This window comes from Lonchura striata, chromosome 10 (assembly GCF_050655825.1).
Source record: "Lonchura striata isolate lonStrDom1 chromosome 10, ASM5065582v1, whole genome shotgun sequence".
Classification (NCBI taxonomy): domain Eukaryota; kingdom Metazoa; phylum Chordata; class Aves; order Passeriformes; family Estrildidae; genus Lonchura; species Lonchura striata.
The window spans coordinates 2,069,736-2,095,383 of record NC_140712.1 but is presented as its reverse complement, the minus strand read 5'-3'; positions in this window follow the sequence as shown (position 1 = coordinate 2,095,383).

Genomic DNA, 25,648 nt, shown 5'->3' with positions numbered 1-25,648 from the left:
CTCCGGGCTGGCCACTTTCATTTGCTTGTAAATAAAGTCCTCCCTCTCTTGTCCAGGTGGCTTTGACATGGTGTTGCAATCGCTGTTGCTGGCTTGCGCGATTTAAAACCTTCTTAGAAGAGTATAATTTAACAGCACATAACTATAAAATAGATGACAATTTTATTTGCACGAATTATCCTATAGACATATAACAGTCCTAATGATTCCTTGAGGCCTTGCAGTGTCACAATGTTCTCCATGGTTCCACAGGCCCCACAGTGTCATGTGACTCCTCTGTTCCATGAGTCCTGCAATGTCACAATGGACCTTTGGACCAATGGACCATGGGGCTTTGCAGTGTCACAACGGTCTCCTTTGGCTCCACAGGGTCACAATGGAGCACTGATTACAGGCAGCCTCTCTGTGTCACCCTGGAGCTTTGTTTCCGTGGGGTCTCGCAGTGTCCCAATGGAGCCTTGGTTGGATGGGGCCTCACAGTGTCACAATGATGCCTACATTCCACTGAGGCACACGGCGTCACTAGGGTTCCCTTGCTTCCATGAGGCCCAGCAATGTCACAGTGGTGTCCATGAATCCATGAGGACTCACAGTGTCCCAATGGTCTCTTGATCTCACATGGTCCCACAGTGTCCCAATGGTCCCTTGGTCTCACAAGGCCCCACAGTGTCCCAATGGTCACTTCTTCTCACATGGCCCCACAGTGTAACAATGGTCCCTTGGTTCCAGGGTTCCTGGTCTGGTGCATTCCCCTCTCCCCTTCTCAGGCCGCCCTGCCAGCTGAGAAATGCTCACTGGGCCAGGGCCTTGGCCAGCAGCCCCTGGGCTCAGCTCCTCTGGAGCTCATCACAGACACTGTCTGCTCCAGGCTCAACCCTTCATCCCCTGAGGAGATGCCAAAGCCTCCAAAGGGAACATTTCCCTTTGCCCAGGGGAATTTCTCACAGGTGCCTTGTAGTGACTCTTTGTGTCTGTGTGCACACAGGAGTGCCTGTGCTCAGGGAAATGTGGCAGAAATGCTGCTCTCTGAGGGCTTTGATTGCCTTGGATAGCTGAGCCAGTCAGGCCTGGAAGTAAGGTTAAGTCATGTCACCCTGATTCTTAAGATTTTCTAAAGCCTTCTGACTTTACATTCTGTTGGAGAAGCTTCCCACACAATCTCTGTCAACAACATATTGTTTACAATCTTTTATGGGGCTGGACAAACTTGATGTACTAGTGTTTTGTCCAATGTCTTTTGACAGGTGGCCCATTCACTCTCCAATCCAATGTCACCTTTGGGAAAGTATAAAAGTTGGAGTCAGAGAATAGACTTTTATCTTTACCTTGCAAATAGCAGGTGGCTCGCGTCGTGCTTTCACGTGTCTTATAGGGACAAAGTCACAAGCTGTAAGCAAAGTTAAATGCTGCTAAGAGTTGTTCTTTTGCTAATTTGTGAAACTTAATAGAAGTTCTAAGCGAAGTTGAATATTGTTAAGTGTTATTCCACAGCTCTGTTTAGCTTTTAGGCTGTATTCCTTTTATCCTTGCCCTCACTGTCCTTTCGTCACACACACACACACACACACACACACACACACACACACACACACACACACACAAACACACAGAGACACACAGACACCGGGACAGTTCTTGACTCCTTTTTGGTTTGATTGCCTGGATTTTGTTTGCTTTTGTTGTTGCTTTGTTTCCCTGGTGTGCCTGAAGTGTCCAGTCAGGAGCAGAGTGACTCTTGCCAAGGAAATCTTTGGTGCTGTCTATTAATATTAAAGCTGTTTTATGCTACTCCCCTGCTAGGATTTTTAAAGTGCTCTCAAGCCCTCCTTGATAAGAGGGTGAAGGAGCCCTGGCCAAGCTCTTGCCCTGGGGGCACAGGGATGCTGCTAGGGGGTCCCTGTCTCCCTGTTCCAACTTTGACGGTCCTGAGCCCCTGTCCCTGTGTTAGGCTCTGGGCTTGATCTCCTCGAACATCCTCAGGGGGAGGCTGCAGCGCCAGGGGCAGGGGGACCCAGAGGGACACGGGATGCCACTGTGCACAAGCAGCTTTGGACTTCTCTGGGAGGAACTGTGAGTGGGAGCTGGCTTGAAGTGACCTCCCCAGTAAGGTCACAGAGCCCCTGAGATGTCACACTGCCTCCTGGGATGTCACAGCCCACCCTGGGATCTCACAAATCCCCCTTGTGATGTCACAGAGCCAGTGCTGCTCTATCACTCTGGGATGTCATACAGTTGCGCTGTGATGGCACAGAAGACTCTGGCATCACAAAGTCAGCCCGTGTCACAATCCTCTAGTGCAAGCGGGAATCATGACAGTTCCTTTTCCCCATCTCAGAATTAGCAGAAGTAGATAGGCTTATCATGAGAAACCGAATGTGATAAACATGTTAGAAATGCAAGGCTCCAAGTTAGTAGTTATTATTTTATTAAAAGTTATTAAGTGTACCAAATATAAATTTTGAGAAAAATGAAAAAATGCCACTATAAAAAAAAGTCAGCGTGGAGCCCGGGATTGCCACCGGGTGAGACACAGGTTTGACAGCTGCAGCAGAGGGTCCTCTATGCTTCACACCGACCGTCCTGTCTGACCCATTTTTATACGATTTTCCATGCCTGAGCCAGAGTCCCTTTTCTTCCTTTTTGGAGTGCATGTATTCATGTGGAGTTCTTTTCTCTGTGGCAAGTTGAACAATACAGGTCCGGAGAGTGATGAACACCTGTGTTTGCAGTCCCGGAATTCGGATTTGAGATGTACCTCCCTGATGGCTCTGACTATCTCGGTCTCGGATATTTATCGTGTATTTATCGTCCCGGTGTTTCTCAGACAACCTTGATGCATGATCCCTCTCCGGGCTGGCCACTTTCATTTGCTTGTAAATAAAGTCCTCCCTCTCTTGTCCAGGTGGCTTTGACATGGTGTTGCAATCGCTGTTGCTGGCTTGTGCGATTTAAAACCTTCTTAGAAGAGTATAATTTAACAGCACATAACTATAAAATAGATGACAATTTTATTTCCACAAGTTATCTTACAGACGTATAACAGTCCTAATGATTCCTTGAGGCCTTGCAGTGTCACAATGTTCTCCATGGTTCCACAGGCCCCACAGTGTCATGTGACTCCTCTATTCCATGAGTCCTGCAATGTCACAATGGACCTTTGGACCAATGGACCATGGGGCTTTGCAGTGTCACAACGGTCTCCTTTGGCTCCACAGGGTCACAATGGAGCACTGATTACAGGCAGCCTCTCTGTGTCACCCTGGAGCTTTGTTTCCGTGGGGTCTCGCAGTGTCCCAATGGAGCCTTGGTTGGATGGGGCCTCACAGTGTCACAATGATGCCTACATTCCATTGAGGCACACGGCATCACTAGGGTTCCCTTGCCTCCATGAGGCCCAGCAATGTCACAGTGGTGTCCATGAATCCATGAGGACTCACAGTGTCCCAATGGTCTCTTGATCTCACATGGTCCCACAGTGTCCCAATGGTCCCTTGGTCTCACAAGGCCCCACAGTGTCCCAATGGTCACTTCTTCTCACATGGCCCCACAGTGTAACAATGGTCCCTTGGTTCCATGGTTCCTGGTCTGGTGCATTCCCCTTTCCCCTTCTCAGGCCGCCCTGCCAGCTGAGAAATGCTCACTGGGCCAGGGCCTTGGCCAGCAGCCCCTGGGCTCAGCTCCTCTGGAGCTCATCACAGACACTGTCTGCTCCAGGCTCAACCCTTCATCCCCTGGGGAGATGCCAAAGCCTCCGCAGGGAACATTTCCCTTTGCCCAGGGGAATTTCTCACAGGTGCCTTGTAGTGACTCTTTGTGTCTGTGTGCACACAGGAGTGCCTGTGCTCAGGGAAAGGTGGCAGAAATGCTGCTCTCTGAGGGCTTTGATTGCCTTGGATAGCTGAGCCAGTCAGGCCTGGAAGTAAGGTTAAGTCATGTCACCCTGATTCTTAAGATTTTCTAAAGCCTTCTGACTTTACATTCTGTTGGAGAAGCTTCCCACACAATCTCTGTCAACAACATATTGTTTACAATCTTTTATGGGGGTGGACAAACTTGATGTACTAGTGTTTTGTCCAATGTCTTTTGACAGGTGGCCCATTCACTCTCCAATCCAATGTCACCTTTGGGAAAGTATAAAAGTTGGAGTCAGAGAATAAACTTTTATCTTTACCTTGCAAATAGCAGGTGGCTCGCGTCGTGCTTTCACGTGTCTTATAGCGACAAAGTCACAAGCTGTAAGCAAAGTTAAATGCTGCTAAGAGTTGTTCTTTTGCTAATTTGTGCAGCTTAATAGAAGTTATAAGCGAAGTTGAATATTGTTAAGTGTTATTCCACAGCTCTGTTTAGCTTTTAGGCTGTATTCCTTTTATCCTTGCCCTCACTGTCCTTTCGTCACACACACACACACACACACACACACACGCAAACACACAGAGACACACAGACACCGGGACAGTTCTTGACTCCTTTTTGGTTTGATTGCCTGGATTTTGTTTGCTTTTGTTGTTGCTTTGTTTCCCTGGTGTGCCTGAAGTGTCCAGTCAGGAGCAGAGTGACTCTTGCCAAGGAACTCTTTGGTGCTGTCTATTAATATTAAAGCTGTTTTATGCTACTCCCCTGCTAGGATTTTTAAAGTGCTCTCAAGCCCTCCTTGATAAGAGGGTGAAGTAGCCCTGGCCAAGCTCTGGCCCTGGGGGCACAGGGATGCTGCAAGGGGGTCCCTGTCTCCCTGTTCCAACTTTGACGGCCCTGAGCCCCTGTCCCCGTGTCAGGCTCTGGGCTTGATCTCCTCGAACATCCTCAGGGGGAGGCTGCAGCGCCAGGGGCAGGGGGACCCAGAGGGACACGGGATGCCACTGTGCACAAGCAGCTTTGGACTTCTCTGGGAGGAACTGTGAGTGGGAGCTGGCTTGAAGTGACCTCCCCAGTAAGGTCACAGAGCCCCTGAGATGTCACACTGCCTCCTGGGATGTCACAGCCCACCCTGGGATCTCACAAATCCCCCTTGTGATGTCACAGAGCCAGTGCTGCTCTATCACTCTGGGATGTCATACAGTTGCGCTGTGATGGCACAGAAGACTCTGGCATCACAAAGTCAGCCCGTGTCACAATCCTCTAGTGCAAGCGGGAATCATGACAGTTCCTTTTCCCCATCTCAGAATTAGCAGAAGTAGATAGGCTTATCATGAGAAACCGAATGTGATAAACATGTTAGAAATGCAAGGCTCCAAGTTATTAGTTATTATTTTATTAAAAGTTATTAAGTGTACCAAATATAAATTTTGAGAAAAATGAAAAAATGCCACTATAAAAAAAAGTCAGCGTGGAGCCCGGGATTGCCACCGGGTGAGACACAGGTTTGACAGCTGCAGCAGAGGGTCCTCTATGCTTCACACCGACCGTCCTGTCTGACCCATTTTTATACGATTTTCCATGCCTGAGCCAGAGTCCCTTTTCTTCCTTTTTGGAGTGCATGTATTCATGTGGAGTTCTTTTCTCTGTGGCAAGTTGAACAATACAGGTCCGGAGAGTGATGAACACCTGTGTTTGCAGTCCCGGAATTCGGATTTGAGTTGTACCTCCCTGATGGCTCTGACTATCTCGGTCTCGGATATTTATCGTGTATTTATCGTCCGGGTGTTTCTCAGACAACCTTGATGCATGATCCCTCTCCGGGCTGGCCACTTTCATTTGCTTGTAAATAAAGTCCTCCCTCTCTTGTCCAGGTGGCTTTGACATGGTGTTGCAATCGCTGTTGCTGGCTTGTGCGATTTAAAACCTTCTTAGAAGAGTATAATTTAACAGCACATAACTATAAAATAGATGACAATTTTATTTGCACGAATTATCCTATAGACATATAACAGTCCTAATGATTCCTTGAGGCCTTGCAGTGTCACAATGTTCTCCATGGTTCCACAGGCCCCACAGTGTCATGTGACTCCTCTGTTCCATGAGTCCTGCAATGTCACAATGGACCTTTGGACCAATGGACCATGGGGCTTTGCAGTGTCACAACGGTCTCCTTTGGCTCCACAGGGTCACAATGGAGCACTGATTACAGGCAGCCTCTCTGTGTCACCCTGGAGCTTTGTTTCCGTGGGGTCTCGCAGTGTCCCAATGGAGCCTTGGTTGGATGGGGCCTCACAGTGTCACAATGATGCCTACATTCCACTGAGGCACACGGCGTCACTAGGGTTCCCTTGCTTCCATGAGGCCCAGCAATGTCACAGTGGTGTCCATGAATCCATGAGGACTCACAGTGTCCCAATGGTCTCTTGATCTCACATGGTCCCACAGTGTCCCAATGGTCCCTTGGTCTCACAAGGCCCCACAGTGTCCCAATGGTCACTTCTTCTCACATGGCCCCACAGTGTAACAATGGTCCCTTGGTTCCAGGGTTCCTGGTCTGGTGCATTCCCCTCTCCCCTTCTCAGGCCGCCCTGCCAGCTGAGAAATGCTCACTGGGCCAGGGCCTTGGCCAGCAGCCCCTGGGCTCAGCTCCTCTGGAGCTCATCACAGACACTGTCTGCTCCAGGCTCAACCCTTCATCCCCTGAGGAGATGCCAAAGCCTCCAAAGGAAACATTTCCCTTTGCCCAGGGGAATTTCTCACAGGTGCCTTGTAGTGACTCTTTGTGTCTGTGTGCACACAGGAGTGCCTGTGCTCAGGGAAATGTGGCAGAAATGCTGCTCTCTGAGGGCTTTGATTGCCTTGGATAGCTGAGCCAGTCAGGCCTGGAAGTAAGGTTAAGTCATGTCACCCTGATTCTTAAGATTTTCTAAAGCCTTCTGACTTTACATTCTGTTGGAGAAGCTTCCCACACAATCTCTGTCAACAACATATTGTTTACAATCTTTTATGGGGGTGGACAAACTTGATGTACTAGTGTTTTGTCCAATGTCTTTTGACAGGTGGCCCATTCACTCTCCAATCCAATGTCACCTTTGGGAAAGTATAAAAGTTGGAGTCAGAGAATAGACTTTTATCTTTACCTTGCAAATAGCAGGTGGCTCGCGTCGTGCTTTCACGTGTCTTATAGGGACAAAGTCACAAGCTGTAAGCAAAGTTAAATGCTGCTAAGAGTTGTTCTTTTGCTAATTTGTGAAGCTTAATAGAAGTTCTAAGCGAAGTTGAATATTGTTAAGTGTTATTCCACAGCTCTGTTTAGCTTTTAGGCTGTATTCCTTTTATCCTTGCCCTCACTGTCCTTTCGTCACACACACACACACACACACACACACACACACACACACACACACACACACAAACACACAGAGACACACAGACACCGGGACAGTTCTTGACTCCTTTTTGGTTTGATTGCCTGGATTTTGTTTGCTTTTGTTGTTGCTTTGTTTCCCTGGTGTGCCTGAAGTGTCCAGTCAGGAGCAGAGTGACTCTTGCCAAGGAAATCTTTGGTGCTGTCTATTAATATTAAAGCTGTTTTATGCTACTCCCCTGCTAGGATTTTTAAAGTGCTCTCAAGCCCTCCTTGATAAGAGGGTGAAGGAGCCCTGGCCAAGCTCTTGCCCTGGGGGCACAGGGATGCTGCTAGGGGGTCCCTGTCTCCCTGTTCCAACTTTGACGGTCCTGAGCCCCTGTCCCTGTGTTAGGCTCTGGGCTTGATCTCCTCGAACATCCTCAGGGGGAGGCTGCAGCGCCAGGGGCAGGGGGACCCAGAGGGACACGGGATGCCACTGTGCACAAGCAGCTTTGGACTTCTCTGGGAGGAACTGTGAGTGGGAGCTGGCTTGAAGTGACCTCCCCAGTAAGGTCACAGAGCCCCTGAGATGTCACACTGCCTCCTGGGATGTCACAGCCCACCCTGGGATCTCACAAATCCCCCTTGTGATGTCACAGAGCCAGTGCTGCTCTATCACTCTGGGATGTCATACAGTTGCGCTGTGATGGCACAGAAGACTCTGGCATCACAAAGTCAGCCCGTGTCACAATCCTCTAGTGCAAGCGGGAATCATGACAGTTCCTTTTCCCCATCTCAGAATTAGCAGAAGTAGATAGGCTTATCATGAGAAACCGAATGTGATAAACATGTTAGAAATGCAAGGCTCCAAGTTAGTAGTTATTATTTTTAAAAAAGTTATTAAGTGTACCAAATATAAATTTTGAGAAAAATGAGAAAAAGCCAGTATAAAAAAAAGTCAGCGTGGAGCCCGGGATTGCCACCGGGTGAGACACAGGTTTGACAGCTGCAGCAGAGGGTCCTCTATGCTTCACACCGACCGTCCTGTCTGACCCATTTTTATACGATTTTCCTTGCCTGAGCCAGAGTCCCTTTTCTTCCTTTTTGGAGTGCATGTATTCATGTGGAGTTCTTTTCTCTGTGGCAAGTTGAACAATACAGGTCCGGAGAGTGATGAACACCTGTGTTTGCAGTCCCGGAATTCGGATTTGAGTTGTACCTCCCTGATGGCTCTGACTATCTCGGTCTCGGATATTTATCGTGTATTTATCGTCCGGGTGTTTCTCAGACAACCTTGATGCATGATCCCTCTCCGGGCTGGCCACTTTCATTTGCTTGTTAATAAAGTCCTCCCTCTCTTGTCCAGGTGGCTTTGACATGGTGTTGCAATCGCTGTTGCTGGCTTGTGCGATTTAAAACCTTCTTAGAAGAGTATAATTTAACAGCACATAACTATAAAATAGATGACAATTTTATTTGCACGAATTATCCTATAGACATATAACAGTCCTAATGATTCCTTGAGGCCTTGCAGTGTCACAATGTTCTCCATGGTTCCACAGGCCCCACAGTGTCATGTGACTCCTCTGTTCCATGAGTCCTGCAATGTCACAATGGACCTTTGGACCAATGGACCATGGGGCTTTGCAGTGTCACAACGGTCTCCTTTGGCTCCACAGGGTCACAATGGAGCACTGATTACAGGCAGCCTCTCTGTGTCACCCTGGAGCTTTGTTTCCGTGGGGTCTCGCAGTGTCCCAATGGAGCCTTGGTTGGATGGGGCCTCACAGTGTCACAATGATGCCTACATTCCACTGAGGCACACGGCGTCACTAGGGTTCCCTTGCTTCCATGAGGCCCAGCAATGTTGCAGTGGTGTCCATGAATCCATGAGGACTCACAGTGTCCCAATGGTCTCTTGATCTCACATGGTCCCACAGTGTCCCAATGGTCCCTTGGTCTCACAAGGCCCCACAGTGTCCCAATGGTCACTTCTTCTCACATGGCCCCACAGTGTAACAATGGTCCCTTGGTTCCAGGGTTCCTGGTCTGGTGCATTCCCCTCTCCCCTTCTCAGGCCGCCCTGCCAGCTGAGAAATGCTCACTGGGCCAGGGCCTTGGCCAGCAGCCCCTGGGCTCAGCTCCTCTGGAGCTCATCACAGACACTGTCTGCTCCAGGCTCAACCCTTCATCCCCTGAGGAGATGCCAAAGCCTCCAAAGGGAACATTTCCCTTTGCCCAGGGGAATTTCTCACAGGTGCCTTGTAGTGACTCTTTGTGTCTGTGTGCACACAGGAGTGCCTGTGCTCAGGGAAATGTGGCAGAAATGCTGCTCTCTGAGGGCTTTGATTGCCTTGGATAGCTGAGCCAGTCAGGCCTGGAAGTAAGGTTAAGTCATGTCACCCTGATTCTTAAGATTTTCTAAAGCCTTCTGACTTTACATTCTGTTGGAGAAGCTTCCCACACAATCTCTGTCAACAACATATTGTTTACAATCTTTTATGGGGCTGGACAAACTTGATGTACTAGTGTTTTGTCCAATGTCTTTTGACAGGTGGCCCATTCACTCTCCAATCCAATGTCACCTTTGGGAAAGTATAAAAGTTGGAGTCAGAGAATAGACTTTTATCTTTACCTTGCAAATAGCAGGTGGCTCGCGTCGTGCTTTCACGTGTCTTATAGGGACAAAGTCACAAGCTGTAAGCAAAGTTAAATGCTGCTAAGAGTTGTTCTTTTGCTAATTTGTGAAGCTTAATAGAAGTTATAAGCGAAGTTGAATATTGTTAAGTGTTATTCCACAGCTCTGTTTAGCTTTTAGGCTGTATTCCTTTTATCCTTGCCCTCACTGTCCTTTCGTCACACACACACACACACACACACACACACGCAAACACACAGAGACACACAGACACCGGGACAGTTCTTGACTCCTTTTTGGTTTGATTGCCTGGATTTTGTTTGCTTTTGTTGTTGCTTTGTTTCCCTGGTGTGCCTGAAGTGTCCAGTCAGGAGCAGAGTGACTCTTGCCAAGGAACTCTTTGGTGCTGTCTATTAATATTAAAGCTGTTTTATGCTACTCCCCTGCTAGGATTTTTAAAGTGCTCTCAAGCCCTCCTTGATAAGAGGGTGAAGTAGCCCTGGCCAAGCTCTGGCCCTGGGGGCACAGGGATGCTGCTAGGGGGTCCCTGTCTCCCTGTTCCAACTTTGACGGCCCTGAGCCCCTGTCCCCGTGTCAGGCTCTGGGCTTGATCTCCTCGAACATCCTCAGGGGGAGGCTGCAGCGCCAGGGGCAGGGGGACCCAGAGGGACACGGGATGCCACTGTGCACAAGCAGCTTTGGACTTCTCTGGGAGGAACTGTGAGTGGGAGCTGGCTTGAAGTGACCTCCCCAGTAAGGTCACAGAGCCCCTGAGATGTCACACTGCCTCCTGGGATGTCACAGCCCACCCTGGGATCTCACAAATCCCCCTTGTGATGTCACAGAGCCAGTGCTGCTCTATCACTCTGGGATGTCATACAGTTGCGCTGTGATGGCACAGAAGACTCTGGCATCACAAAGTCAGCCCGTGTCACAATCCTCTAGTGCAAGCGGGAATCATGACAGTTCCTTTTCCCCATCTCAGAATTAGCAGAAGTAGATAGGCTTATCATGAGAAACCGAATGTGATAAACATGTTAGAAATGCAAGGCTCCAAGTTAGTAGTTATTATTTTTAAAAAAGTTATTAAGTGTACCAAATATAAATTTTGAGAAAAATGAAAAAATGCCACTATAAAAAAAAGTCAGCGTGGAGCCCGGGATTGCCACCGGGTGAGACACAGGTTTGACAGCTGCAGCAGAGGGTCCTCTATGCTTCACACCGACCGTCCTGTCTGACCCATTTTTATACGATTTTCCTTGCCTGAGCCAGAGTCCCTTTTCTTCCTTTTTGGAGTGCATGTATTCATGTGGAGTTCTTTTCTCTGTGGCAAGTTGAACAATACAGGTCCGGAGAGTGATGAACACCTGTGTTTGCAGTCCCGGAATTCGGATTTGAGTTGTACCTCCCTGATGGCTCTGACTATCTCGGTCTCGGATATTTATCGTGTATTTATCGTCCGGGTGTTTCTCAGACAACCTTGATGCATGATCCCTCTCCGGGCTGGCCACTTTCATTTGCTTGTAAATAAAGTCCTCCCTCTCTTGTCCAGGTGGCTTTGACATGGTGTTGCAATCGCTGTTGCTGGCTTGTGCGATTTAAAACCTTCTTAGAAGAGTATAATTTAACAGCACATAACTATAAAATAGATGACAATTTTATTTGCACGAATTATCCTATAGACATATAACAGTCCTAATGATTCCTTGAGGCCTTGCAGTGTCACAATGTTCTCCATGGTTCCACAGGCCCCACAGTGTCATGTGACTCCTCTGTTCCATGAGTCCTGCAATGTCACAATGGACCTTTGGACCAATGGACCATGGGGCTTTGCAGTGTCACAACGGTCTCCTTTGGCTCCACAGGGTCACAATGGAGCACTGATTACAGGCAGCCTCTCTGTGTCACCCTGGAGCTTTGTTTCCGTGGGGTCTCGCAGTGTCCCAATGGAGCCTTGGTTGGATGGGGCCTCACAGTGTCACAATGATGCCTACATTCCACTGAGGCACACGGCGTCACTAGGGTTCCCTTGCTTCCATGAGGCCCAGCAATGTCACAGTGGTGTCCATGAATCCATGAGGACTCACAGTGTCCCAATGGTCTCTTGATCTCACATGGTCCCACAGTGTCCCAATGGTCCCTTGGTCTCACAAGGCCCCACAGTGTCCCAATGGTCACTTCTTCTCACATGGCCCCACAGTGTAACAATGGTCCCTTGGTTCCAGGGTTCCTGGTCTGGTGCATTCCCCTCTCCCCTTCTCAGGCCGCCCTGCCAGCTGAGAAATGCTCACTGGGCCAGGGCCTTGGCCAGCAGCCCCTGGGCTCAGCTCCTCTGGAGCTCATCACAGACACTGTCTGCTCCAGGCTCAACCCTTCATCCCCTGAGGAGATGCCAAAGCCTCCAAAGGGAACATTTCCCTTTGCCCAGGGGAATTTCTCACAGGTGCCTTGTAGTGACTCTTTGTGTCTGTGTGCACACAGGAGTGCCTGTGCTCAGGGAAATGTGGCAGAAATGCTGCTCTCTGAGGGCTTTGATTGCCTTGGATAGCTGAGCCAGTCAGGCCTGGAAGTAAGGTTAAGTCATGTCACCCTGATTCTTAAGATTTTCTAAAGCCTTCTGACTTTACATTCTGTTGGAGAAGCTTCCCACACAATCTCTGTCAACAACATATTGTTTACAATCTTTTATGGGGCTGGACAAACTTGATGTACTAGTGTTTTGTCCAATGTCTTTTGACAGGTGGCCCATTCACTCTCCAATCCAATGTCACCTTTGGGAAAGTATAAAAGTTGGAGTCAGAGAATAGACTTTTATCTTTACCTTGCAAATAGCAGGTGGCTCGCGTCGTGCTTTCACGTGTCTTATAGGGACAAAGTCACAAGCTGTAAGCAAAGTTAAATGCTGCTAAGAGTTGTTCTTTTGCTAATTTGTGAAGCTTAATAGAAGTTATAAGCGAAGTTGAATATTGTTAAGTGTTATTCCACAGCTCTGTTTAGCTTTTAGGCTGTATTCCTTTTATCCTTGCCCTCACTGTCCTTTCGTCACACACACACACACACACACACACACACGCAAACACACAGAGACACACAGACACCGGGACAGTTCTTGACTCCTTTTTGGTTTGATTGCCTGGATTTTGTTTGCTTTTGTTGTTGCTTTGTTTCCCTGGTGTGCCTGAAGTGTCCAGTCAGGAGCAGAGTGACTCTTGCCAAGGAACTCTTTGGTGCTGTCTATTAATATTAAAGCTGTTTTATGCTACTCCCCTGCTAGGATTTTTAAAGTGCTCTCAAGCCCTCCTTGATAAGAGGGTGAAGTAGCCCTGGCCAAGCTCTGGCCCTGGGGGCACAGGGATGCTGCTAGGGGGTCCCTGTCTCCCTGTTCCAACTTTGACGGCCCTGAGCCCCTGTCCCCGTGTCAGGCTCTGGGCTTGATCTCCTCGAACATCCTCAGGGGGAGGCTGCAGCGCCAGGGGCAGGGGGACCCAGAGGGACACGGGATGCCACTGTGCACAAGCAGCTTTGGACTTCTCTGGGAGGAACTGTGAGTGGGAGCTGGCTTGAAGTGACCTCCCCAGTAAGGTCACAGAGCCCCTGAGATGTCACACTGCCTCCTGGGATGTCACAGCCCACCCTGGGATCTCACAAATCCCCCTTGTGATGTCACAGAGCCAGTGCTGCTCTATCACTCTGGGATGTCATACAGTTGCGCTGTGATGGCACAGAAGACTCTGGCATCACAAAGTCAGCCCGTGTCACAATCCTCTAGTGCAAGCGGGAATCATGACAGTTCCTTTTCCCCATCTCAGAATTAGCAGAAGTAGATAGGCTTATCATGAGAAACCGAATGTGATAAACATGTTAGAAATGCAAGGCTCCAAGTTAGTAGTTATTATTTTATTAAAAGTTATTAAGTGTACCAAATATAAATTTTGAGAAAAATGAAAAAATGCCACTATAAAAAAAAGTCAGCGTGGAGCCCGGGATTGCCACCGGGTGAGACACAGGTTTGACAGCTGCAGCAGAGGGTCCTCTATGCTTCACACCGACCGTCCTGTCTGACCCATTTTTATACGATTTTCCATGCCTGAGCCAGACGCCCTTTTCTTCCTTTTTGGAGTGCATGTATTCATGTGGAGTTCTTTTCTCTGTGGCAAGTTGAACAATACAGGTCCGGAGAGTGATGAACACCTGTGTTTGCAGTCCCGGAATTCGGATTTGAGTTGTACCTCCCTGATGGCTCTGACTATCTCGGTCTCGGATATTTATCGTGTATTTATCGTCCCGGTGTTTCTCAGACAACCTTGATGCATGATCCCTCTCCGGGCTGGCCACTTTCATTTGCTTGTAAATAAAGTCCTCCCTCTCTTGTCCAGGTGGCTTTGACATGGTGTTGCAATCGCTGTTGCTGGCTTGCGCGATTTAAAACCTTCTTAGAAGAGTATAATTTAACAGCACATAACTATAAAATAGATGACAATTTTATTTGCACGAATTATCCTATAGACATATAACAGTCCTAATGATTCCTTGAGGCCTTGCAGTGTCACAATGTTCTCCATGGTTCCACAGGCCCCACAGTGTCATGTGACTCCTCTGTTCCATGAGTCCTGCAATGTCACAATGGACCTTTGGACCAATGGACCATGGGGCTTTGCAGTGTCACAACGGTCTCCTTTGGCTCCACAGGGTCACAATGGAGCACTGATTACAGGCAGCCTCTCTGTGTCACCCTGGAGCTTTGTTTCCGTGGGGTCTCGCAGTGTCCCAATGGAGCCTTGGTTGGATGGGGCCTCACAGTGTCACAATGATGCCTACATTCCACTGAGGCACACGGCGTCACTAGGGTTCCCTTGCTTCCATGAGGCCCAGCAATGTCACAGTGGTGTCCATGAATCCATGAGGACTCACAGTGTCCCAATGGTCTCTTGATCTCACATGGTCCCACAGTGTCCCAATGGTCCCTTGGTCTCACAAGGCCCCACAGTGTCCCAATGGTCACTTCTTCTCACATGGCCCCACAGTGTAACAATGGTCCCTTGGTTCCAGGGTTCCTGGTCTGGTGCATTCCCCTCTCCCCTTCTCAGGCCGCCCTGCCAGCTGAGAAATGCTCACTGGGCCAGGGCCTTGGCCAGCAGCCCCTGGGCTCAGCTCCTCTGGAGCTCATCACAGACACTGTCTGCTCCAGGCTCAACCCTTCATCCCCTGAGGAGATGCCAAAGCCTCCAAAGGGAACATTTCCCTTTGCCCAGGGGAATTTCTCACAGGTGCCTTGTAGTGACTCTTTGTGTCTGTGTGCACACAGGAGTGCCTGTGCTCAGGGAAATGTGGCAGAAATGCTGCTCTCTGAGGGCTTTGATTGCCTTGGATAGCTGAGCCAGTCAGGCCTGGAAGTAAGGTTAAGTCATGTCACCCTGATTCTTAAGATTTTCTAAAGCCTTCTGACTTTACATTCTGTTGGAGAAGCTTCCCACACAATCTCTGTCAACAACATATTGTTTACAATCTTTTATGGGGGTGGACAAACTTGATGTACTAGTGTTTTGTCCAATGTCTTTTGACAGGTGGCCCATTCACTCTCCAATCCAATGTCACCTTTGGGAAAGTATAAAAGTTGGAGTCAGAGAATAGACTTTTATCTTTACCTTGCAAATAGCAGGTGGCTCGCGTCGTGCTTTCACGTGTCTTATAGGGACAAAGTCACAAGCTGTAAGCAAAGTTAAATGCTGCTAAGAGTTGTTCTTTTGCTAATTTGTGAAGCTTAATAGAAGTTCTAAGCGAAGTTGAATATTGTTAAGTGTTATTCCACAGCTCTGTTTAGCTTTTAGGCTGTATTCCTTTTATCCTTGCCCTCACTGTCCTTTCGTCACACACACACACACACACACACACACACACACACACACACACACACACACAAACACACAGAGACACACAGACACCGGGACAGTTCTTGACTCCTTTTTGGTTTGATTGCCTGGATTTTGTTTGCTTTTGTTGTTGCTTTGTTTCCCTGGTGTGCCTGAAGTGTCCAGTCAGGAGCAGAGTGACTCTTGCCAAGGAAATCTTTGGTGCTGTCTATTAATATTAAAGCTGTTTTATGCTACTCCCCTGCTAGGATTTTTAAAGTGCTCTCAAGCCCTCCTTGATAAGAGGGTGAAGGAGCCCTGGCCAAGCTCTTGCCCTGGGGGCACAGGGATGCTGCTAGGGGGTCCCTGTCTCCCTGTTCCAACTTTGACGGTCCTGAGCCCCTGTCCCTGTGTTAGGCTCTGGGCTTGATCTCCTCGAACATCCTCAGGGGGAGGCTGCAGCGCCAGGGGCAGGGGGACCCAGAGGGACACGGGATGCCACTGTGCACAAGCAGCTTTGGACTTCTCTGGGAGGAACTGTGAGTGGGAGCTGGCTTGAAGTGACCTCCCCAGTAAGGTCACAGAGCCCCTGAGATGTCACACTGCCTCCTGGGATGTCACAGCCCACCCTGGGATCTCACAAATCCCCCTTGTGATGTCACAGAGCCAGTGCTGCTCTATCACTCTGGGATGTCATACAGTTGCGCTGTGATGGCACAGAAGACTCTGGCATCACAAAGTCAGCCCGTGTCACAATCCTCTAGTGCAAGCGGGAATCATGACAGTTCCTTTTCCCCATCTCAGAATTAGCAGAAGTAGATAGGCTTATCATGAGAAACCGAATGTGATAAACATGTTAGAAATGCAAGGCTCCAAGTTAGTAGTTATTATTTTTAAAAAAGTTATTAAGTGTACCAAATATAAATTTTGAGAAAAATGAAAAAATGCCACTATAAAAAAAAGTCAGCGTGGAGCCCGGGATTGCCACCGGGTGAGACACAGGTTTGACAGCTGCAGCAGAGGGTCCTCTATGCTTCACACCGACCGTCCTGTCTGACCCATTTTTATACGATTTTCCATGCCTGAGCCAGACGCCCTTTTCTTCCTTTTTGGAGTGCATGTATTCATGTGGAGTTCTTTTCTCTGTGGCAAGTTGAACAATACAGGTCCGGAGAGTGATGAACACCTGTGTTTGCAGTCCCGGAATTCGGATTTGAGTTGTACCTCCCTGATGGCTCTGACTATCTCGGTCTCGGATATTTATCGTGTATTTATCGTCCGGGTGTTTCTCAGACAACCTTGATGCATGATCCCTCTCCGGGCTGGCCACTTTCATTTGCTTGTAAATAAAGTCCTCCCTCTCTTGTCCAGGTGGCTTTGACATGGTGTTGCAATCGCTGTTGCTGGCTTGTGCGATTTAAAACCTTCTTAGAAGAGTATAATTTAACAGCACATAACTATAAAATAGATGACAATTTTATTTGCACGAATTATCCTATAGACATATAACAGTCCTAATGATTCCTTGAGGCCTTGCAGTGTCACAATGTTCTCCATGGTTCCACAGGCCCCACAGTGTCATGTGACTCCTCTGTTCCATGAGTCCTGCAATGTCACAATGGACCTTTGGACCAATGGACCATGGGGCTTTGCAGTGTCACAACGGTCTCCTTTGGCTCCACAGGGTCACAATGGAGCACTGATTACAGGCAGCCTCTCTGTGTCACCCTGGAGCTTTGTTTCCGTGGGGTCTCGCAGTGTCCCAATGGAGCCTTGGTTGGATGGGGCCTCACAGTGTCACAATGATGCCTACATTCCACTGAGGCACACGGCGTCACTAGGGTTCCCTTGCTTCCATGAGGCCCAGCAATGTTGCAGTGGTGTCCATGAATCCATGAGGACTCACAGTGTCCCAATGGTCTCTTGATCTCACATGGTCCCACAGTGTCCCAATGGTCCCTTGGTCTCACAAGGCCCCACAGTGTCCCAATGGTCACTTCTTCTCACATGGCCCCACAGTGTAACAATGGTCCCTTGGTTCCAGGGTTCCTGGTCTGGTGCATTCCCCTCTCCCCTTCTCAGGCCGCCCTGCCAGCTGAGAAATGCTCACTGGGCCAGGGCCTTGGCCAGCAGCCCCTGGGCTCAGCTCCTCTGGAGCTCATCACAGACACTGTCTGCTCCAGGCTCAACCCTTCATCCCCTGAGGAGATGCCAAAGCCTCCAAAGGGAACATTTCCCTTTGCCCAGGGGAATTTCTCACAGGTGCCTTGTAGTGACTCTTTGTGTCTGTGTGCACACAGGAGTGCCTGTGCTCAGGGAAATGTGGCAGAAATGCTGCTCTCTGAGGGCTTTGATTGCCTTGGATAGCTGAGCCAGTCAGGCCTGGAAGTAAGGTTAAGTCATGTCACCCTGATTCTTAAGATTTTCTAAAGCCTTCTGACTTTACATTCTGTTGGAGAAGCTTCCCACACAATCTCTGTCAACAACATATTGTTTACAATCTTTTATGGGGCTGGACAAACTTGATGTACTAGTGTTTTGTCCAATGTCTTTTGACAGGTGGCCCATTCACTCTCCAATCCAATGTCACCTTTGGGAAAGTATAAAAGTTGGAGTCAGAGAATAGACTTTTATCTTTACCTTGCAAATAGCAGGTGGCTCGCGTCGTGCTTTCACGTGTCTTATAGGGACAAAGTCACAAGCTGTAAGCAAAGTTAAATGCTGCTAAGAGTTGTTCTTTTGCTAATTTGTGAAGCTTAATAGAAGTTATAAGCGAAGTTGAATATTGTTAAGTGTTATTCCACAGCTCTGTTTAGCTTTTAGGCTGTATTCCTTTTATCCTTGCCCTCACTGTCCTTTCGTCACACACACACACACACACACACAAACACACAGAGACACACAGACACCGGGACAGTTCTTGACTCCTTTTTGGTTTGATTGCCTGGATTTTGTTTGCTTTTGTTGTTGCTTTGTTTCCCTGGTGTGCCTGAAGTGTCCAGTCAGGAGCAGAGTGACTCTTGCCAAGGAACTCTTTGGTGCTGTCTATTAATATTAAAGCTGTTTTATGCTACTCCCCTGCTAGGATTTTTAAAGTGCTCTCAAGCCCTCCTTGATAAGAGGGTGAAGTAGCCCTGGCCAAGCTCTTGCCCTGGGGGCACAGGGATGCTGCTAGGGGGTCCCTGTCTCCCTGTTCCAACTTTGACGGTCCTGAGCCCCTGTCCCTGTGTTAGGCTCTGGGCTTGATCTCCTCGAACATCCTCAGGGGGAGGCTGCAGCGCCAGGGGCAGGGGGACCCAGAGGGACACGGGATGCCACTGTGCACAAGCAGCTTTGGACTTCTCTGGGAGGAACTGTGAGTGGGAGCTGGCTTGAAGTGACCTCCCCAGTAAGGTCACAGAGCCCCTGAGATGTCACACTGCCTCCTGGGATGTCACAGCCCACCCTGGGATCTCACAAATCCCCCTTGTGATGTCACAGAGCCAGTGCTGCTCTATCACTCTGGGATGTCATACAGTTGCGCTGTGATGGCACAGAAGACTCTGGCATCACAAAGTCAGCCCGTGTCACAATCCTCTAGTGCAAGCGGGAATCATGACAGTTCCTTTTCCCCATCTCAGAATTAGCAGAAGTAGATAGGCTTATCATGAGAAACCGAATGTGATAAACATGTTAGAAATGCAAGGCTCCAAGTTATTAGTTATTATTTTATTAAAAGTTATTAAGTGTACCAAATATAAATTTTGAGAAAAATGAAAAAATGCCACTATAAAAAAAAGTCAGCGTGGAGCCCGGGATTGCCACCGGGTGAGACACAGGTTTGACAGCTGCAGCAGAGGGTCCTCTATGCTTCACACCGACCGTCCTGTCTGACCCATTTTTATACGATTTTCCATGCCTGAGCCAGACGCCCTTTTCTTCCTTTTTGGAGTGCATGTATTCATGTGGAGTTCTTTTCTCTGTGGCAAGTTGAACAATACAGGTCCGGAGAGTGATGAACACCTGTGTTTGCAGTCCCGGAATTCGGATTTGAGTTGTACCTCCCTGATGGCTCTGACTATCTCGGTCTCGGATATTTATCGTGTATTTATCGTCCGGGTGTTTCTCAGACAACCTTGATGCATGATCCCTCTCCGGGCTGGCCACTTTCATTTGCTTGTAAATAAAGTCCTCCCTCTCTTGTCCAGGTGGCTTTGACATGGTGTTGCAATCGCTGTTGCTGGCTTGTGCGATTTAAAACCTTCTTATACGAGTATAATTTAAGAGCACATAACTATAAAATAGATGACAATTTTATTTCCACAAGTTATCTTACAGACGTATAACAGTCCTAATGATTCCTTGAGGCCTTGCAGTGTCACAATGTTCTCCATGGTTCCACAGGCCCCACAGTGTCATGTGACTCCTCTATTCCATGAGTCCTGCAATGTCACAATGGACCTTTGGACCAATGGACCATGGGGCTTTGCAGTGTCACAACGGTCTCCTTTGGCTCCACAGGGTCACAATGGAGCACTGATTACAGGCAGCCTCTCTGTGTCACCCTGGAGCTTTGTTTCCGTGGGGTCTCGCAGTGTCCCAATGGAGCCTTGGTTGGATGGGGCCTCACAGTGTCACAATGATGCCTACATTCCACTGAGGCACACGGCGTCACTAGGGTTCCCTTGCTTCCATGAGGCCCAGCAATGTCACAGTGGTGTCCATGAATCCATGAGGACTCACAGTGTCCCAATGGTCTCTTGATCTCACATGGTCCCACAGTGTCCCAATGGTCCCTTGGTCTCACAAGGCCCCACAGTGTCCCAATGGTCACTTCTTCTCACATGGCCCCACAGTGTAACAATGGTCCCTTGGTTCCAGGGTTCCTGGTCTGGTGCATTCCCCTCTCCCCTTCTCAGGCCGCCCTGCCAGCTGAGAAATGCTCACTGGGCCAGGGCCTTGGCCAGCAGCCCCTGGGCTCAGCTCCTCTGGAGCTCATCACAGACACTGTCTGCTCCAGGCTCAACCCTTCATCCCCTGGGGAGATGCCAAAGCCTCCAAAGGGAACATTTCCCTTTGCCCAGGGGAATTTCTCACAGGTGCCTTGTAGTGACTCTTTGTGTCTGTGTGCACACAGGAGTGCCTGTGCTCAGGGAAAGGTGGCAGAAATGCTGCTCTCTGAGGGCTTTGATTGCCTTGGATAGCTGAGCCAGTCAGGCCTGGAAGTAAGGTTAAGTCATGTCACCCTGATTCTTAAGATTTTCTAAAGCCTTCTGACTTTACATTCTGTTGGAGAAGCTTCCCACACAATCTCTGTCAACAACATATTGTTTACAATCTTTTATGGGGGTGGACAAACTTGATATACTAGTGTTTTGTCCAATGTCTTTTGACAGGTGGCCCATTCACTCTCCAATCCAATGTCACCTTTGGGAAAGTATAAAAGTTGGAGTCAGAGAATAAACTTTTATCTTTACCTTGCAAATAGCAGGTGGCTCGCGTCGTGCTTTCACGTGTCTTATAGCGACAAAGTCACAAGCTGTAAGCAAAGTTAAATGCTGCTAAGAGTTGTTCTTTTGCTAATTTGTGAAGCTTAATAGAAGTTCTAAGCGAAGTTGAATATTGTTAAGTGTTATTCCACAGCTCTGTTTAGCTTTTAGGCTGTATTCCTTTTATCCTTGCCCTCACTGTCCTTTCGTCACACACACACACACACACACACACACACACACACACACACACACACACACACACAAACACACAGAGACACACAGACACCGGGACAGTTCTTGACTCCTTTTTGGTTTGATTGCCTGGATTTTGTTTGCTTTTGTTGTTGCTTTGTTTCCCTGGTGTGCCTGAAGTGTCCAGTCAGGAGCAGAGTGACTCTTGCCAAGGAACTCTGTGGTGCTGTCACTTAATATTAAAGCTGTTTTATGCTACTCCCCTGCTAGGATTTTTAAAGTGCTCTCAAGCCCTCCTTGATAAGAGGGTGAAGGAGCCCTGGCCAAGCTCTTGCCCTGGGGGCACAGGGATGCTGCTAGGGGGTCCCTGTCTCCCTGTTCCAACTTTGACGGCCCTGAGCCCCTGTCCCCGTGTCAGGCTCTGGGCTTGATCTCCTCGAACATCCTCAGGGGGAGGCTGCAGCGCCAGGGGCAGGGGGACCCAGAGGGACACGGGATGCCACTGTGCACAAGCAGCTTTGGACTTCTCTGGGAGGAACTGTGAGTGGGAGCTGGCTTGAAGTGACCTCCCCAGTAAGGTCACAGAGCCCCTGAGATGTCACACTGCCTCCTGGGATGTCACAGCCCACCCTGGGATCTCACAAATCCCCCTTGTGATGTCACAGAGCCAGTGCTGCTCTATCACTCTGGGATGTCATACAGTTGCGCTGTGATGGCACAGAAGACTCTGGCATCACAAAGTCAGCCCGTGTCACAATCCTCTAGTGCAAGCGGGAATCATGACAGTTCCTTTTCCCCATCTCAGAATTAGCAGAAGTAGATAGGCTTATCATGAGAAACCGAATGTGATAAACATGTTAGAAATGCAAGGCTCCAAGTTAGTAGTTATTATTTTTAAAAATTTATTAAGTGTACCAAATATAAATTTTGAGAAAAATGAGAAAAAGCCAGTATAAAAAAAAGTCAGTGTGGAGCCCGGGATTGCCACCGGGTGAGACACAGGTTTGACAGCTGCAGCAGAGGGTCCTCTATGCTTCACACCGACCGTCCTGTCTGACCCATTTTTATACGATTTTCCTTGCCTGAGCCAGAGTCCCTTTTCTTCCTTTTTGGAGTGCATGTATTCATGTGGAGTTCTTTTCTCTGTGGCAAGTTGAACAATACAGGTCCGGAGAGTGATGAACACCTGTGTTTGCAGTCCCGGAATTCGGATTTGAGTTGTACCTCCCTGATGGCTCTGACTATCTCGGTCTCGGATATTTATCGTGTATTTATCGTCCGGGTGTTTCTCAGACAACCTTGATGCATGATCCCTCTCCGGGCTGGCCACTTTCATTTGCTTGTAAATAAAGTCCTCCCTCTCTTGTCCAGGTGGCTTTGACATGGTGTTGCAATCGCTGTTGCTGGCTTGTGCGATTTAAAACCTTCTTAGAAGAGTATAATTTAACAGCACATAACTATAAAATAGATGACAATTTTATTTGCACGAATTATCCTATAGACATATAACAGTCCTAATGATTCCTTGAGGCCTTGCAGTGTCACAATGTTCTCCATGGTTCCACAGGCCCCACAGTGTCATGTGACTCCTCTGTTCCATGAGTCCTGCAATGTCACAATGGACCTTTGGACCAATGGACCATGGGGCTTTGCAGTGTCACAACGCTCTCCTTTGGCTCCACAGGGTCACAATGGAGCACTGATTACAGGCAGCCTCTCTGTGTCACCCTGGAGCTTTGTTTCCGTGGGGTCTCGCAGTGTCCCAATGGAGCCTTGGTTGGATGGGGCCTCACAGTGTCACAATGATGCCTACATTCCACTGAGGCACACGGCGTCACTAGGGTTCCCTTGCTTCCATGAGGCCCAGCAATGTCACAGTGGTGTCCATGAATCCATGAGGACTCACAGTGTCCCAATGGTCTCTTGATCTCACATGGTCCCACAGTGTCCCAATGGTCCCTTGGTCTCACAAGGCCCCACAGTGTCCCAATGGTCACTTCTTCTCACATGGCCCCACAGTGTAACAATGGTCCCTTGGTTCCAGGGTTCCTGGTCTGGTGCATTCCCCTCTCCCCTTCTCAGGCCGCCCTGCCAGCTGAGAAATGCTCACTGGGCCAGGGCCTTGGCCAGCAGCCCCTGGGCTCAGCTCCTCTGGAGCTCATCACAGACACTGTCTGCTCCAGGCTCAACCCTTCATCCCCTGAGGAGATGCCAAAGCCTCCAAAGGGAACATTTCCCTTTGCCCAGGGGAATTTCTCACAGGTGCCTTGTAGTGACTCTTTGTGTCTGTGTGCACACAGGAGTGCCTGTGCTCAGGGAAATGTGGCAGAAATGCTGCTCTCTGAGGGCTTTGATTGCCTTGGATAGCTGAGCCAGTCAGGCCTGGAAGTAAGGTTAAGTCATGTCACCCTGATTCTTAAGATTTTCTAAAGCCTTCTGACTTTACATTCTGTTGGAGAAGCTTCCCACACAATCTCTGTCAACAACATATTGTTTACAATCTTTTATGGGGGTGGACAAACTTGATGTACTAGTGTTTTGTCCAATGTCTTTTGACAGGTGGCCCATTCACTCTCCAATCCAATGTCACCTTTGGGAAAGTATAAAAGTTGGAGTCAGAGAATAGACTTTTATCTTTACCTTGCAAATAGCAGGTGGCTCGCGTCGTGCTTTCACGTGTCTTATAGGGACAAAGTCACAAGCTGTAAGCAAAGTTAAATGCTGCTAAGAGTTGTTCTTTTGCTAATTTGTGAAGCTTAATAGAAGTTCTAAGCGAAGTTGAATATTGTTAAGTGTTATTCCACAGCTCTGTTTAGCTTTTAGGCTGTATTCCTTTTATCCTTGCCCTCACTGTCCTTTCGTCACACACACACACACACACACACACACACACACACACACACACAAACACACAGAGACACACAGACACCGGGACAGTTCTTGACTCCTTTTTGGTTTGATTGCCTGGATTTTGTTTGCTTTTGTTGTTGCTTTGTTTCCCTGGTGTGCCTGAAGTGTCCAGTCAGGAGCAGAGTGACTCTTGCCAAGGAACTCTGTGGTGCTGTCACTTAATATTAAAGCTGTTTTATGCTACTCCCCTGCTAGGATTTTTAAAGTGCTCTCAAGCCCTCCTTGATAAGAGGGTGAAGGAGCCCTGGCCAAGCTCTTGCCCTGGGGGCACAGGGATGCTGCTAGGGGGTCCCTGTCTCCCTGTTCCAACTTTGACGGTCCTGAGCCCCTGTCCCTGTGTTAGGCTCTGGGCTTGATCTCCTCGAACATCCTCAGGGGGAGGCTGCAGCGCCAGGGGCAGGGGGACCCAGAGGGACACGGGATGCCACTGTGCACAAGCAGCTTTGGACTTCTCTGGGAGGAACTGTGAGTGGGAGCTGGCTTGAAGTGACCTCCCCAGTAAGGTCACAGAGCCCCTGAGATGTCACACTGCCTCCTGGGATGTCACAGCCCACCCTGGGATCTCACAAATCCCCCTTGTGATGTCACAGAGCCAGTGCTGCTCTATCACTCTGGGATGTCATACAGTTGCGCTGTGATGGCACAGAAGACTCTGGCATCACAAAGTCAGCCCGTGTCACAATCCTCTAGTGCAAGCGGGAATCATGACAGTTCCTTTTCCCCATCTCAGAATTAGCAGAAGTAGATAGGCTTATCATGAGAAACCGAATGTGATAAACATGTTAGAAATGCAAGGCTCCAAGTTATTAGTTATTATTTTATTAAAAGTTATTAAGTGTACCAAATATAAATTTTGAGAAAAATGAAAAAATGCCACTATAAAAAAAAGTCAGCGTGGAGCCCGGGATTGCCACCGGGTGAGACACAGGTTTGACAGCTGCAGCAGAGGGTCCTCTATGCTTCACACCGACCGTCCTGTCTGACCCATTTTTATACGATTTTCCATGCCTGAGCCAGACGCCCTTTTCTTCCTTTTTGGAGTGCATGTATTCATGTGGAGTTCTTTTCTCTGTGGCAAGTTGAACAATACAGGTCCGGAGAGTGATGAACACCTGTGTTTGCAGTCCCGGAATTCGGATTTGAGTTGTACCTCCCTGATGGCTCTGACTATCTCGGTCTCGGATAATTATCGTGTATTTATCGTCCCGGTGTTTCTCAGACAACCTTGATGCATGATCCCTCTCCGGGCTGGCCACTTTCATTTGCTTGTAAATAAAGTCCTCCCTCTCTTGTCCAGGTGGCTTTGACATGGTGTTGCAATCGCTGTTGCTGGCTTGTGCGATTTAAAACCTTCTTATACGAGTATAATTTAACAGCACATAAC